We start from the raw sequence: 14,293 nt of genomic DNA, 5'->3' as shown, positions 1-14,293 counted from the left end.
AGCAACACCATGCCGCACTGAACAACACCATGCCGCACTGAACAACACCATGCCGCACTGAACAACAACATGCCGCACTGAAAAACATTATGCCGCACTGAACAACACCATGCCGCACTGAACAACACCATCCCGAACTGAACAACACCATGCCGCATTGAACAACACCATGCCGCACTGAACAACACCATCCTGCACTGAACAACACCATCCCGCACTGAACAACACCATGCCGCACTGAACAACACCATGCCGCACTGAACAACACCATGCCGCAATGAACAACACCATCCCGCACTGAACAACATTATGCCGCACTGAACAACATTATGCCGCACTGAACAACATTATGCCGCACTGAACAACATTATGCCGCACTGAACAACATTATGCCGCACTGAACAACATTATGCCGCACTGAACAACACCATGCCGCACTGAACAACACCATGCCGCACTGAACAACACCATGCCGCACTGAACAACACCATGCCGCACTGAACAACACGATCCCGCACTGAACAACACCATGCCGCACTGAACAACATTATGGCGCACTGAACAACATTATGCCGCACTGAACAACACCATGCCGCACTGAACAACACCATGCCGCACTGAACAACACCATCCCGCACTGAACAACACCATGCCGCACTGAGCAACACCATGCCGCACTGAACAACACCATCCCGCACTGAACAACACCATGCCGCACTGAACAACACCATTCCGCACTGAACAACACCATGCCGCACTGAACAACATTACGCTGCACTGAACAACACCATGCCGCACTGAACAACACCATGCCGCACTGAACAACACCATCCTGCACTGAACAACACCATCCCGCACTGAACAACACCATCCCGCATTGAACAACACCATCCTGCACTGAACAACACCATGCCGCACTGAACAACACCATGCCGCACTGAACAACACCATGCCGCACTGAACAACACCATTCCGCACTGAACAACACCATGCCGCACTGAACAACACCATCCTGCACTGAACAACACCATCCCGCACTGAACAACACCATGCCGCATTGAACAACACCATCCTGCACTGAACAACACCATCCTGCACTGAACAACACCATGCCGCACTGAACAACACCATGCCGCATTGAACAACACCATGCCGCACTGAACAACACCATGCCGCACTGAACAACATTATGCCGCACTGAACAACATTATGTCGCACTGAACAACACCATGCCGCACTGAACAACACCATGCTGCACTGAACAACATTATGCCGCACTGAAAAACACCATGCCGCACTGAACAACACCATCCCGCACTGAACAACACCATCCCGCACTGAACAACACCATGCCGCATTGAACAACACCATGCCGCACTGAACAACACCATGCTGCACTGAACAACACCATGCTGCACTGAACAACACGATCCTGCATTGAACAACACCATGCCGCACTGAACAACACCATCCTGCACTGAACAACACCACCCCGTACTGAACAACACGATCCCGCATTGAACAACACCATCCCACACTGAACAACACCATGCCGCACTGAACAACACCATTCCGCACTGAACAACACCATGCCGCACTGAACAACACCATGCCGCACTGAACAACACCATGCCGCACTGAACAACACCATGCCGCACTGAACAACACCATGCCGCATTGAACAACACCATGCCGCACTGAACAACACCATCCTGCACTGAACAACACCATCCCGCACTGAACAACACCATGCCGCATTGAACAACACCATGCCGCACTGAACAACACCATCCTGCACTGAACAACACCATCCCGCACTGAACAACACCATGCCGCACTGAACAACATTATGGCCTACTGAACAACATTATGCCGCACTGAACAACACCATGCCGCACTGAACAACACCATGCCGCACTGAACAACACCATGCCGCACTGAACAACATTATGCCGCACTGAACAACATTATGCCGCACTGAACAACACCATGCCGCACTGAACAACACCATGCCGCACTGAACAACACCATGCCGCACTGAACAACACGACGTCGCACTGAACAACACGACGCCGCACAGAACAACACGACGCCGCACAGAATAACACAATACCGCACAGAACAACACAATACCGCACAAACAGTTTTAGATAATATTACGTCGCAGTCATGTGACGCGGACATGACGTCAATAGGCGGAACTCACGGCAAAATTATAATCCGTGGGCGTGGCTTGCAACAGGAAGTAGGAAAGCGGCAATTCTGGCAAACAAGACACAGCGGTTAGTAACACGATGACTTACAAGGCAAATATTTTTGTTTTCAGCTTGCAACTTGACCGTCTAGAGCGTACAAGGTAATTACAACTGTTTTTTTTTAGCCCTGAAAAGCAAGGGAGTGTGGCGTTTGGGAGGAATGTCGAACTCGGCGTCTGCTTCCAGCCACAGACGCCAAATTTCGACGATTATTTCGACTGGTCAACGGTTGTAAATTATTGCGTTGACTAAAAACTTTATTTAACTCTACTCTTAACTTTGCCGTTTCAGATATGCGGGTATTACACCGCGGAAATGACGTCAATAGGCTGAACTCTCGCCAAAATTCAAATCTGTGGGCGCAATGGCCTTGAGCGAGACACCGGATACAAACACGACGATTATCAACAGAAATATCTTTATTTTCTGCTTGCAAGTGGACCGTCTAGAGCGTACACGGTAAGTACAACTCATTGTGTTTAAAAAGATTTACGTTTGTGTAGTTTGCGTTGCGTTGTATCTGTGAATGTTGGTTTAGGCTAAATGTTAATGTTTAATTTCATTCCTTTAGGTTCCACGGTGTTTGTTGGCTGTATGTTTTCCACTGCAAGAAGAGGCTCGTATCATTGACCAGCAGGAGCTACAATGGTGAGTACCCCTTTCGTCTTCCATTTATGTTAAACACTTCCTATTTCATGTCTAACAGTACTCGATTTAACAAATAACCATAAATAAATACAGTGTGGGCAGTCACGTTAACATATGTGATTATCCTGCCTAATATGTTTATCACAAATATGTCACTAATCACTAATATGTTTATTTGTTTATCACAACACCTTTGGACCTTCAGCAATCGATTATTTCCCTTCATCTACATAGAGACAGAACGATGGTGTCTTAAACATCTCATTCATTTCACCAAATAACTTCACGCAGGTGGATAACGGCCGTCTCGGTCACGCTATGTTGCGTGATGCAGTTTTGAAGAACCAAATGCATTTATTCAATGAATAAGTCAAGCTAGTTCTATGTTTATGATGTTGTAAGTTACGGTACCGATTGAAGTTGAGTTCGAAGCCAGTGGAAAACAGCGCTGCGTTTGTGCTCTCCAGGTACAAATGTTGTGATCTCTGACTGACGACCGGGCGAGACTCGAGTAAGAGATGTCCAAACGAGCTCCGGCAGGGCGGGCCAAGGCGGAGCGAACGGACGCCCTTCATGCCGCCAATGACGAGCTGAGAACCAAACTGATGGACGTCCAGTTAGAACTTCAGCAGGAGAAGAACAAGGTGAAAACCTCAACAGACAGACACTGCCTGCCTCCCTGCCTGCCTCCCTGCCTGCCTCCCTGCCTGCCTCCCTCCCTCCCAGTTTTCCCGATGTAGATTAGACATGCGTGTGCCATGACTGTGTCAGCCTACATCAACAAATGCACCGAGGACGTCAGCACCACTAAGAATATCATCACCCGGGGCAACCAACGACCCTGGATGACTGAGGAGGTACGTCAAACGCTACGAGCGCGGAACTCTGCCTTCAAGTCTGGCGACAAGGAGACACTGAGGACAGCGAGAGCCAACTTGAACCGTGCCATCAGGATAGCGAAGCGAGACCGCAGTCGAAAATTTCAGGATCGTTTCCACGACGTCAAAAACATCAGGAGTATGTGGCAAGGCATACGGGCGATTACAGACGACAACTCACCCTCCCCCCCCCCCGGTGGGTGTAGTTGATGCTGACTTTCTAAATGGTCTAAATAACTTCTTTGGGAGGTTCGAGGCACTAAACGGCACTCCAGCAGTTAAAACTGTCCCCCATCAGGAAGAGGAGGTACTCTGCCTTGACTCCGCCGATGTGTTGAAGACCCTGAGGAGAGTCAACCCCTGTAAGGCCCCTGGCCCGGACAACATTCCTGGGCGTGTGTTCAGGGAATGTGCAAGTCATCTGGCTGGGGTCATCACAGACATTTTTAACACCTCGCTGGGCCAACCCACAGTGCCGGCGTGCTTTAAGACTGCCTCCATCATTCCGGTGCCGAAGAAACCTCAAATCACCTCATTTAATGATTACCGGCCTGTTGCACTGACTCCGGTTATGATGAAGTGCTTCGAAAGGCTGCTTAGAGGTCACATCGTTTCCAGACTCCCCCTATTATTTGACCCGTTCCAGTTTGCCGACCGGCAAAACCGCTCCACTCAGGAAGCCATCTCCTCCGTTCTTCACCTGAGCCTGGCTCACCTGGAGGAGAAGAACACCCATGTGCGGAGGCTGTTCCTGGACTTCAGCTCAGCGTTTAACACCATCATCCCACAGCATCTGGTAGGAAAATTGGAACACCTGGGCTTCAACACCCCCCTTCGCAACTGGCTGCTAGACTTCCTCACCAACAGACCTCAGTCAGTCCGGGTCGGACAGAACACCTCTGATGTCATCACCCTCAGCACAGGCTCCCTTCAGGGCTGCGTCCTGAGCCCCCTGCTGTGCACCCTGATGACACACGACTGCGTCCTCAGGTTCACCACCAATCACATCGTGAAGTCAGCAGACGACACAACGGTGGTGGGGCTCATCAGAGACAACAACGACCTGGACTACAGAGAGGAGGTGGAGCAGCTGGTGGGCTGGTGCAGAGAAAACAGCCTGATCCTGAATGAGGAGAAGATGAAGGAGATCATCGTCGACTTCAGGAAAAAACAGCCTCACCACGCTCCACTGATCATCAACAGCTCAGCTGTGGAGGTGGTCAGCAGCACCAAATTCCTGGGGGTCCACATCACAGAAGACCTCACCTGGACTATGAACACTACGGCACTGGTCAAGAGGGCACAGAAGCGCTTGTACTTCCTGCGGAGGATGAGGAGAGCCCACCTGCCCCCACCCATCATGAGGACGTTCTACAGGAGCACCATAGAGAGCATTCTGACAAGCTGTCTCTCTGTGTGGTGTGGAGGCTGCACCGCCTCCGATTGGAAGAACGTGAGGAGAGTGGTGAGGACAGCAGAGAGGATCATAGGGGCTCCTCTTCCCTCCATTCAGGACATTTCATCTCAGCGCTGCATGTCCCGTGCCCGTAACATCATCAATGACCCATCACACCCCCACCATGGACTGTTCTCCCTGCTGCCCTCTGGGAAGAGGTTTGCAGCATCCGCTGCAGGTCCACCAGGTTCTGCAACAGCTTTTTCCCTGCTGTCATCAGACTGTTGAACACTAGAACTGTTGAGCTCTAAACTGAACTCTGCATCACACATTCACAGAACTGTACTTTATGACACTACGGACCTCTATCTTGCACTATCTCGCACTACCAACTTTACTGAACTTGTATAAACCCTTTAAATAGAAGTTTAATACATGGTTTAGCATTCCTCTGCACACTCTTGAATACTGTTTTGCCTACTTGCACTATTGCATAATTATCACTGCTGCACTTTATACTTATTTTTAATATATATATATATATATATATATATATATATATATAGTATATGTATATATATATATATATATATTTTCATAGGATATGTTACTTCTATTCAACTGCAATATCACTACTTTGTTGTAAGACGTATGCAACGGAATTTCGTTTTGTATGCACCATGTGCAGACAAGATGACAATAAAGTTTGTCTAAGTCTAAGTCTAAGTCATGTCAGGTCAGCTGTCTGGAGAGAGAGAGAAGTCAGGACCTGCGGGCGGAGCACCACCGTGCCACCGCCACCATGACGGAACTCAAAAGCAAACTCCATGAGGAGAAGCAGAAAGAGTTAGCCATTACCAGGGAGACATTACTGCGGCAGCATGAAATGGAGCTGATGAGAGTGATCAAAATCAAAGATGGAGAGATCCAGCGACTGAATGCCTTGGTCCTCAGCCTGAGGGACGGCTCCATGGACAAGGTGATCCGCTCTATCCGTGTCTGACTATCCGCACGCCACGTCGGGCTTCGATGCGGCCGCTACCGTATTGTGTAGCTTGTCCCCAGTAAGCGTCGCGGCGCTCCGTTGCGGTCTCAACGGCCCGGTGTGGCGCAATGTCTGCTCAGGTGAGGAGGGGGGGCGCTTTGCTGGCGGAGGTGGAGGAGACGCGGCGGTGTCGGGAGACCGAGCGGTGTCGCCTCCACCAGGAGCGCGGAAGAAGCCCTGGCAGCGGCCCAGCAGGCCTGGCAGTCCCGAGCGGCCGAGCTCCGATCGGCTCATCACCAGCATCGGGAGGAGATGAGCCGAACCAAGAGAGACTGCGAGAGGGAGATCCGCCGACTGGTAGGACTGATCAGATGCGCGGTGCGTGGCTATGTTCCCAATTTCGTTGTATACCTGCAGTGCAATGACACCTAAGGCATTCTATTCTATTCTATTTCACAAGAAGAAAATGTCCGGTTGCTCGCTTCGCTTTTGTCACAGCAAAGGTGTTCTAGTCGATTCAAGAAAAAAATTGGCCGGTTGCTCTCTTTGTTTTTGTCACAATTCTGGCAAATGAGTTTGCCCGCCTGCCTGAGCGCTCCCCGTTTGTACATCCAGACGGATGAGATCAAGCTGAAAGACAGAGCGGTTAGTGTTTTGGATGAAGCCCTGGGGCCGGCCACGTCCACCGCCTTCAGCTGCAGACTCAGGCTGCCGAGCAGCAGATCGCTGCCCTGAGGGATTCCCAAAGGGCGGGCCTAAACTACCCTGGAAGTGGGGTCAACGCCGCTACTAGCAATCCTCTTCATTGCATAAGCCACCTCATCACACACTTGCAGTACGCATGACTTAGTTCGTTGCTGGAGGAAGGTAGCACAAAAACAGTTTTGAACTTTGAACGAGTGCTTGTGTGTGTGTGTTGCGGGGCGTTTTCAGTCTCAGGAGGATCGGGACACGCGACGGTTTCATCTGAAAATCGCTGAGCTCAGCGCAGTCATCAGGAAACTGGAGGATCGAAACGCCCTGCTTTCTGAAGAGCGCAATGAACTGGTAATTTATTGACGGCACGCTTGAAGGTTTGCGCTACGTTTGATGCGCGCCATCCAGCGAGGCACCCATTGCGCTTGCTTATTAGTTGAGCGGCGCGGCGAGTCGGTTGCCTGGTAGATGTCTTTTATTGGGAGCCAAAGCCACGATTCCGTTCAAACCGATGCAAAAGGAATGGATACGTTCTGGCCCGCGTGTTGTGCGTCTTTCACATCCCGCACTTCATGCTTGCAGCTAAAGCGACTGAGAGAAACAGAAAGCCAGTTTCTGCCACTCCTGTACAAAAACAAACGCCTGAGCAGGAAGAATGAAGAACTCTCGCTGGTGCTGTGTCGCCTTGAAAACAAAGTGCGCTTTGTCACCCAGGAGAACGAGGAGATGGCAAGCTTGGTAAGTCGACGCGGACAACGGCGGCGTGCCAACAGAGTCCACTGCATTTGTGTTCCACAGAGAAGGCCTAGTTCGCTCAATGACCTGGACCGCGGTTGCGGCCAGCAGGACGGTGAAATGGAGTTCCTTCAAGTTGTGGAGCAGCGGCACATCATCGACGACTTGTCCAAGGTCTTCAGGCAGGCGACTCGGTGCACGTACGGCAGCGCCGCGCTCGCTCGCTGTCGCCAGGAAACCTTTTCCGTCCAAAGCTTGGCCGGCGGCCGCCATCCAAAAAATTGGCCCCTTAAATTCCGACCTTTCAAGCAGGAGCATTGTGCGCACGCGTTTGAACACGCTTTAGACTTGTTTTGCCGTTTTCAGCAGCTCAAAGCTCCCGTTTTGTCAGCGCCTTTGCCACTCGCTGTGCGCTGAAAACGACGGACTTGCCCGGCTGCTCAGCCCGTCAACCATGAGCCGCGAGCGCGACGTCATTGTCCGTAGGCAGCTAGTGGCAAAATGCACCCTGTTAGAGTTGCGCTCGCTCCAACTTATTTTGCAAGAACCACACGGGAGACAAGTAAGTTCTTTTGGACACCTGCAGGTGGAGAGTCCATCCGTTGTACGAATGAAGTCTGACTCTCGGCTCCTGCACGAGCATTTTAATTAAGAGAAACAGGGTGGGTGTAAGAGTGGATTGAATAGAGGAAGCCCTTGACCTCTAGTCAAAACATAGCAAGGGGTGTTTTACGACTTTGTGTAGGAAGGGATAAGCGATAGGGATAAATAAGGGATAAATAATATTATTTATTACAGGTCGCAGTCAAAGTCAAAGCAACACAATGATACGATAAAGATAATCTGGAAAACCCTGACACACCCTGTAGTTGTCACTTTTGGAAAAGACGAGCGTCCCTCCAATCATCGCCGGTGACGTGTTTTTCAGGCTCTGGAGACAGGAGCTCATGTCAGAAATGTCATTGTGAGTCGCGTTTGTTTCTGCGCCGGAGCCGTTCGTTCCCTTTGCATCCAAAGAATCTCAAAGGCGGATTATTTGTGTCGACAGGAGAGAGATTTGCTGCTACGATACCGACGTCGAGAATCTCTGAGGAGGAACAAAGCGTGAGGTCCTGCAAGGTGAGTCTGTTTGTTTGCGGCTGCTTGGTGTTGCGCAAGATGAAATGGCCTTTTTCTCGCTATCGTTCCTCTCGTCGATTCATCGTGAGGTGTCGCTTCAGTTTGTTCAGAGAGATGTTTGCTTCCGCGCCCGCAGGTCATCGAAACATTTTACGGCTACGACGAAGACGTGTTGGTGGACCCGGACGGATCGTCCTTGTCTTTTCACACCGACAGAACCCCCGACACGGAACCCGAAGAGGTAGCCCGCCATTTCTGCCAGCGTATTGGCACCAAACATTCCTCTTCAGCCTGGAATCGGACTCGTCTTTGCGTCGCGGGTGCTTTGTCGCCGGTCTGACTGATTCTGGTACTAGTGCTGTGTTGCATTGGTGTGTGCATGAAGAGGCGGAGCTTCGCTACCGCCAGCTGACGCAAGAATATCAAGCGCTGCAACGAGCCTACGCTCTGCTAGCCCAGACCAGCGAAGGGGACTACGACGCCGAGAAGGAGATCAAGGTGGCGCCCCTTCCCGCAACCCCCGGCCGGGTCGCAGCCTCCCCGTTCTCACCCAGCCTCGGGTGTTCTCTGGTCTGAAAGGAGGAGGAGGAGCCTCCCTCCTCCTCCTTTCAGACCAGAGAAAAGCTGATGGTAGAAATGGGTCACTATCAAAGCAGAGTAGCAGATCTGGAGTCAGCGCTGAAGCAACAAGGACAGGTAAGCTCATCAATGAGCACACCTTTTTCTCAGACAAAATAGCTACATTCTTCAGTCACTCATCCGTCTGGCATTACTGGACCAACCCCCCCCCCCCCCGAACGTGGCTGGGAAAATGCGGAGAAAAGCAAATGTAATTTTCCAGTCAACCAAAGAATTTGTGGATGAAAATGACACAACATTCCAAAGCTGTCCACGCGTTTGTCTCTTCTAGAATGTCAAGTGGGTGGAGGAGAAGCAGCTGCTGCGTCAGAGCAATCAGCAGTTGGCCGAAAAGGTGACGGAAAGAAAGGCGCTGGGCGGAGTCGCTTGGCGTCACACCTGTCGGGAAGCCCCGCAGATGAGGTCTGACTGTCTTTTCAGGTCAGGCGGATGGAGGCGGAAGAAGCGCGTCTGAAAGAGCACATCCAGGATATCCGAGACCAAAACGAACTGCTTGAGTTCCGCATCCTGGAGCTGGAGGTGGGAAGACTCGCACAAGCGTGTTGAGGCCAGAGATGTGACGGACGGACGGACGGACGGACGGACGGACGGACGGACGGACGGACGGATGCATGCCTCTGCCTTTCAGGAGAGGGAGTGGCGCTCCCCCGTCTTGAAGTTTCTGCAAGTCCGTTTCCCAGACGGCCTCAGCCCTTTGCAGATCTACTGCGAGGCCGAGGGCGTGAGCGTACGTAAGGCGTCCCTCGCAACCCTAACCTTAACCCGAGGTCCCAGAACACCTTACATTGCTCCTTGCGCCTTTCCCCCGGACATCGTCATCAGTGATCTGATGAAGAAGCTGGACATCCTGGGCTATAACGCCGTAAGTGTATGTCGAACTCCTTATGTTCGCACTCCACGAGACTCGGCGGCTCAAATGTGACTTTTGGAAGGCTTTGCGCTGAAAGAAGCTTGTTGACGCTGTGCCTTTGGGCTCTTGCAGAATCTCACCAACGAGGAGCAGGTGGTCGTGATTCACGCCAGGACCCTTCTCACCCTAGCCGAGAAGGTAACGCGCACGTCCACGCACGCTCTCGCATTCTGCTTATGTGACAGCAGCCTTTCCTCAGTGGTTAGAATACATCAAAGTGACCAAGTCAGCACTTCAACAGAAGATGTTGGACATTGAAAGTGAGAAGGTAGACAGACACGCGACATCAGCCAAGGGGAACTCCGGCAATGTGCCCCAACAATTCTGACCTTGAGCTGTGCTAGGATATGTTCTGCAAGCAGAAGGGCTACCTGGATGAAGAGTTGGACTTCAGGAAGTGTTCCATGGACCAGGCTCATAAGGTAAGCCGCCCTCAAATCTCCCGCCGGACCACTGATGGACGAGGATTGCGGCCCAGAGGATCCTGGAGCTGGAGGCCATGTTGTACGAGGCGCTACCGCAGCGGGACTGCCCCGCCACGGACGGCGAAAAAGCCAGCCACGCTGGCGTGAATGACGTGCTGACGGCGGATCAGAGAGAAGAGCTTAGGAGCGCCGTGGACCAATGGAAGCGAGCCCTGATGTGCGAGTTGAGGGAGCGCGACGCTTGCATCCTCCAAGAGAGAATGGATCTGCTGCACAGCGCGCAACAGGTAAGGGCCCAAAGCCAGCCCGGCACTTACTTGCACGCTTACTGGCTTTTGAATGCCACTTTCCATTTGTCCGTCCTAGAGGAACAAAGAGCTGAAAGAATTCATCGAAGCTCAGAAGAGACAAATCAAACAATTGGAGGAGAAGTTTCTGTTTCTCTTTCTATTCTTCTCCTTGGCCTTCATTCTGTGGCCCTAACACCAGCTGGTGAGTGAGCTCCAGCGGCACCGCACTCGACACCTCCGATACACTGCCAGCCGGTCTCAGACGTTGGCAGACGCTCCGATGCCAACGTATACCCCCCGCCACGGTGACAGAGGCACCGCGTCACACCGGCGCTCATCCAATCAGAAGGCAGGAAAAGCAAATTCACATGCAGGGCACTTTTGAACCAGAAGAGAGCGCCACAAAAAACGGTTGTTGCCCCAAACGCGCACTAAAAAGGGTCAGAATAACAAGAGTCCCACTGGCCAGCCGGGGCCACCCGTCCAGCTGTTTCTTCAGGGGGGAAAAAAATTGGAGTCACCGGTGAGTACATTTTGCATTTAGCTCTGCTTTTCTGCTTCTGTCTTCAAGTGTGTGGCATCCTGCGATCAAAGATTCAGCCAACCCCAAAGCGGTTGACCTCAACGTCCCACCACCATGCCTACCAGAGCAGGTGACGTGATGCTTTGGACATCCTTCCGTCTCAGATGCCCAAAAGTACTCTTTGCCACATCTGCGGCAATACGGTGTCTTTTCAAAGGTGCAAATAAATCCAGCGTGGGCGGAACACGCACGTCTTCGGTTTTTCCCGCTTTGTTTGTGTGACAGCTGTTGTGAAAATTTTATACAAATAAAGTTGTATAGTACAGGTTTGGCCAAGCCGCAACTCCCGAACCGCATGCGGCTCTTTTATGTTCATATCAACATTTGTGTGTGTGTGGGGGGTTGTGCGTGTTGGCTTCACTTGAGTTCAATTTGGTATTTTGGTCAAAAGCGCATGTGGTGAAATTCCACAAAGTAGGATGGGCAAACACATTTCTTTAAACTATGAGTGTCAATTGGGCTCTCGAAATGGCAGGGAAAAGATGCACAGCAAAACGAAAATACGTAGATGAACACAGGACGTTTTAATCAGAGTGGGAAAGTTTCTATTTTTTGTTGAACGTGATGGCAAACCATTCTGCCTGATATGTCAGACCTCAGCGCATTTCAAAGATTCAAATCTTCAGCGCCATGCACTTCAGCTCACTCCATGCTAACATTGATCAGGCGTCGAACCCGCAACATCATGCTTAAGAGGTGGCCATGCTAACCAGTGCGCCATTATGTCAACGCATAATAACTGTAAGTCTACTGATCAAAACAGCGGTTACTATATGACGTCGCTACGTCGTGGTCACGTGACGCAGACAAGACGTCAATGGACGTGGGCAGAGTTAACTTGTTTAAAAGGGAGTGGGCAGAAGAAATATTTAATTTATTTAAATCTATTTTGAGTGCACACCATTATGCCAATGCATAACAACTGTAAATCTACTAAACAAAACAGCGGTTGCTATATGACATCTGCCACGTCGTGGTCACGTGACATACGTGACGTCGATGGGCGTAACTTTCGCCGGAATTCAAATCCGCGGGGAGAGTTAACTTGTTTAAAAGAGTGTGGGCAGAAGAATTATTTAATTTATTTAGATCTATTTGGTGTGTGCGCCATTATGTCAATGCATAACAACTGTAAGTCTACTAAACAAAACAGCGGTTGCTATATGACGTCTGCCACGTCGTGGTCACGTGACGCGGACGTGACGTCGACGCCTACTTTACATCCCACCGATCACAGGACCCCTCGGCTGCATAACCGTGCCCCCTTCCCAACCAATCGGATTTGCTATACGCGAAAACGACGCCAATGGAAAGAGCTTCCGCCCAAATTTAAATCCGTGGGCGTGGCTCGCAGCAGGAAGTAGGAAAATGGCGGCGATGTTGACAAAGACACAGCGGATGGTAACATACGACTAACAAGAGAAATATTTTTATTTTCTGCTTGCAACTGGACCGTCCAGAGCGTACACGGTAAGTACAACTCATCGTTTTTAAAAAGAAGTACTTTTGTTGCCCTGAAAAGCGAGTGAGCGTGGCGTTTGTGGGGGACGTCGAATTTCGACGATTCTTTCTGGTCAACGGTTGTAAATGATTGTGTTGATTAAAAAAGAAAACTTGATGTAACTCTACTTTTAACTGCCGTTTCAGATAGATTTGGAATTGCATCACATCCAATTTTGCCTAGAGCGTACACGGTAAGTAACACTCGTTGTGTTTAAGGAGATTTACGTTTGTAATAGCAGAAGTGTAGCCGCGTTGCGTTGTACGTGTGAATGTTGGTCCAGGCGAAATGTTAATGTTTAATTTCATTCCTTTAGGTTCCACGGTGTTTGTTGGCTGCAAGTTTTCCACTGCAAGAAGAGGCTCATATCATTGACCAGGAGCGAGCTACAATGGTGAGTAGCCATAACATTTATGTTAAACACTTCCTATTTCATGTCTAACAGTACTTGATTTAACAAATAACCATAAATAAATACAGTGTGGGCACTGAAGTTAACATATGTGATTATACTGCCTAATCTGTCACCGAGTAGATTGTTGCAAAGTAATATAAGATCCAAAGTTGTAATTCAGAATAGTTTTCAAAAGAAGGCCATTAGAATTATATACAAGTCTGATTACCCTGAACAAGCTATTAATTAAATCACAAATTCTTCAATTCAAAGATTTGGTAGATTATCAGACAAATAATGTCTAACAGTAATTGATTTAACACATCACGATAAGTAGATTGAGTGTGGGCACTCTCAAGTTAACATATATGATTATACTGCCTAATCTGTTACAGAGTATGTTGTTGCCAAGTAATGTAGAATAGATCCAAAGTAGTAATCCAGAATAGTTTTGAAGAGGCCATTAGAATAATAAACAAATCTGATTACCTTGAACATAATAACAAGCTAAGTGTTTAATATGTCCTATGAAGTCGAAATTGGGCACCGTCATGTGGTGAAATTTGGAATTGCATCACATCCAATTTTGCCTGGGAACAAACAGATTAAATAAATCTTAGTTTTGAATAAGCCACTCCTTCTCAAACAAGTAAACTCTGCCCATTTCGCGCAGTAGATGTTCTGTTAATATCTAGTATTTATACAAAGTCATAATTTAAATTGCTTTCAACCTTCATTCATCGGTTCAACCAACATTACTCGCTCTTACTACCAACTTGTATTGATTTAACTAAGCGTTTAATACTTCCTATCAGGTCTCAAGGCAAGATTTGGCAAAA

The 14,293-nt window shown here is 49.6% G+C and overlaps 1 pseudogene; it reads left to right on the top strand.

The window, feature by feature from the left end:
• The first annotated feature begins 2,825 nt into the window (after nt 1-2,825).
• LOC125967990 (janus kinase and microtubule-interacting protein 3-like) lies at nt 2,826-11,157 on the top strand (annotated as a pseudogene).
• Nucleotides 11,158-14,293: the final 3,136 nt, after the last annotated feature.

This window comes from Syngnathus scovelli, unplaced genomic scaffold, assembly GCF_024217435.2.
Source record: "Syngnathus scovelli strain Florida unplaced genomic scaffold, RoL_Ssco_1.2 HiC_scaffold_41, whole genome shotgun sequence".
In the NCBI taxonomy this organism is placed as follows: Eukaryota; Metazoa; Chordata; class Actinopteri; order Syngnathiformes; family Syngnathidae; genus Syngnathus; species Syngnathus scovelli.
Note: the sequence above shows the minus strand (reverse complement) of the source record. Positions and strands in the feature narration are given on the sequence as shown.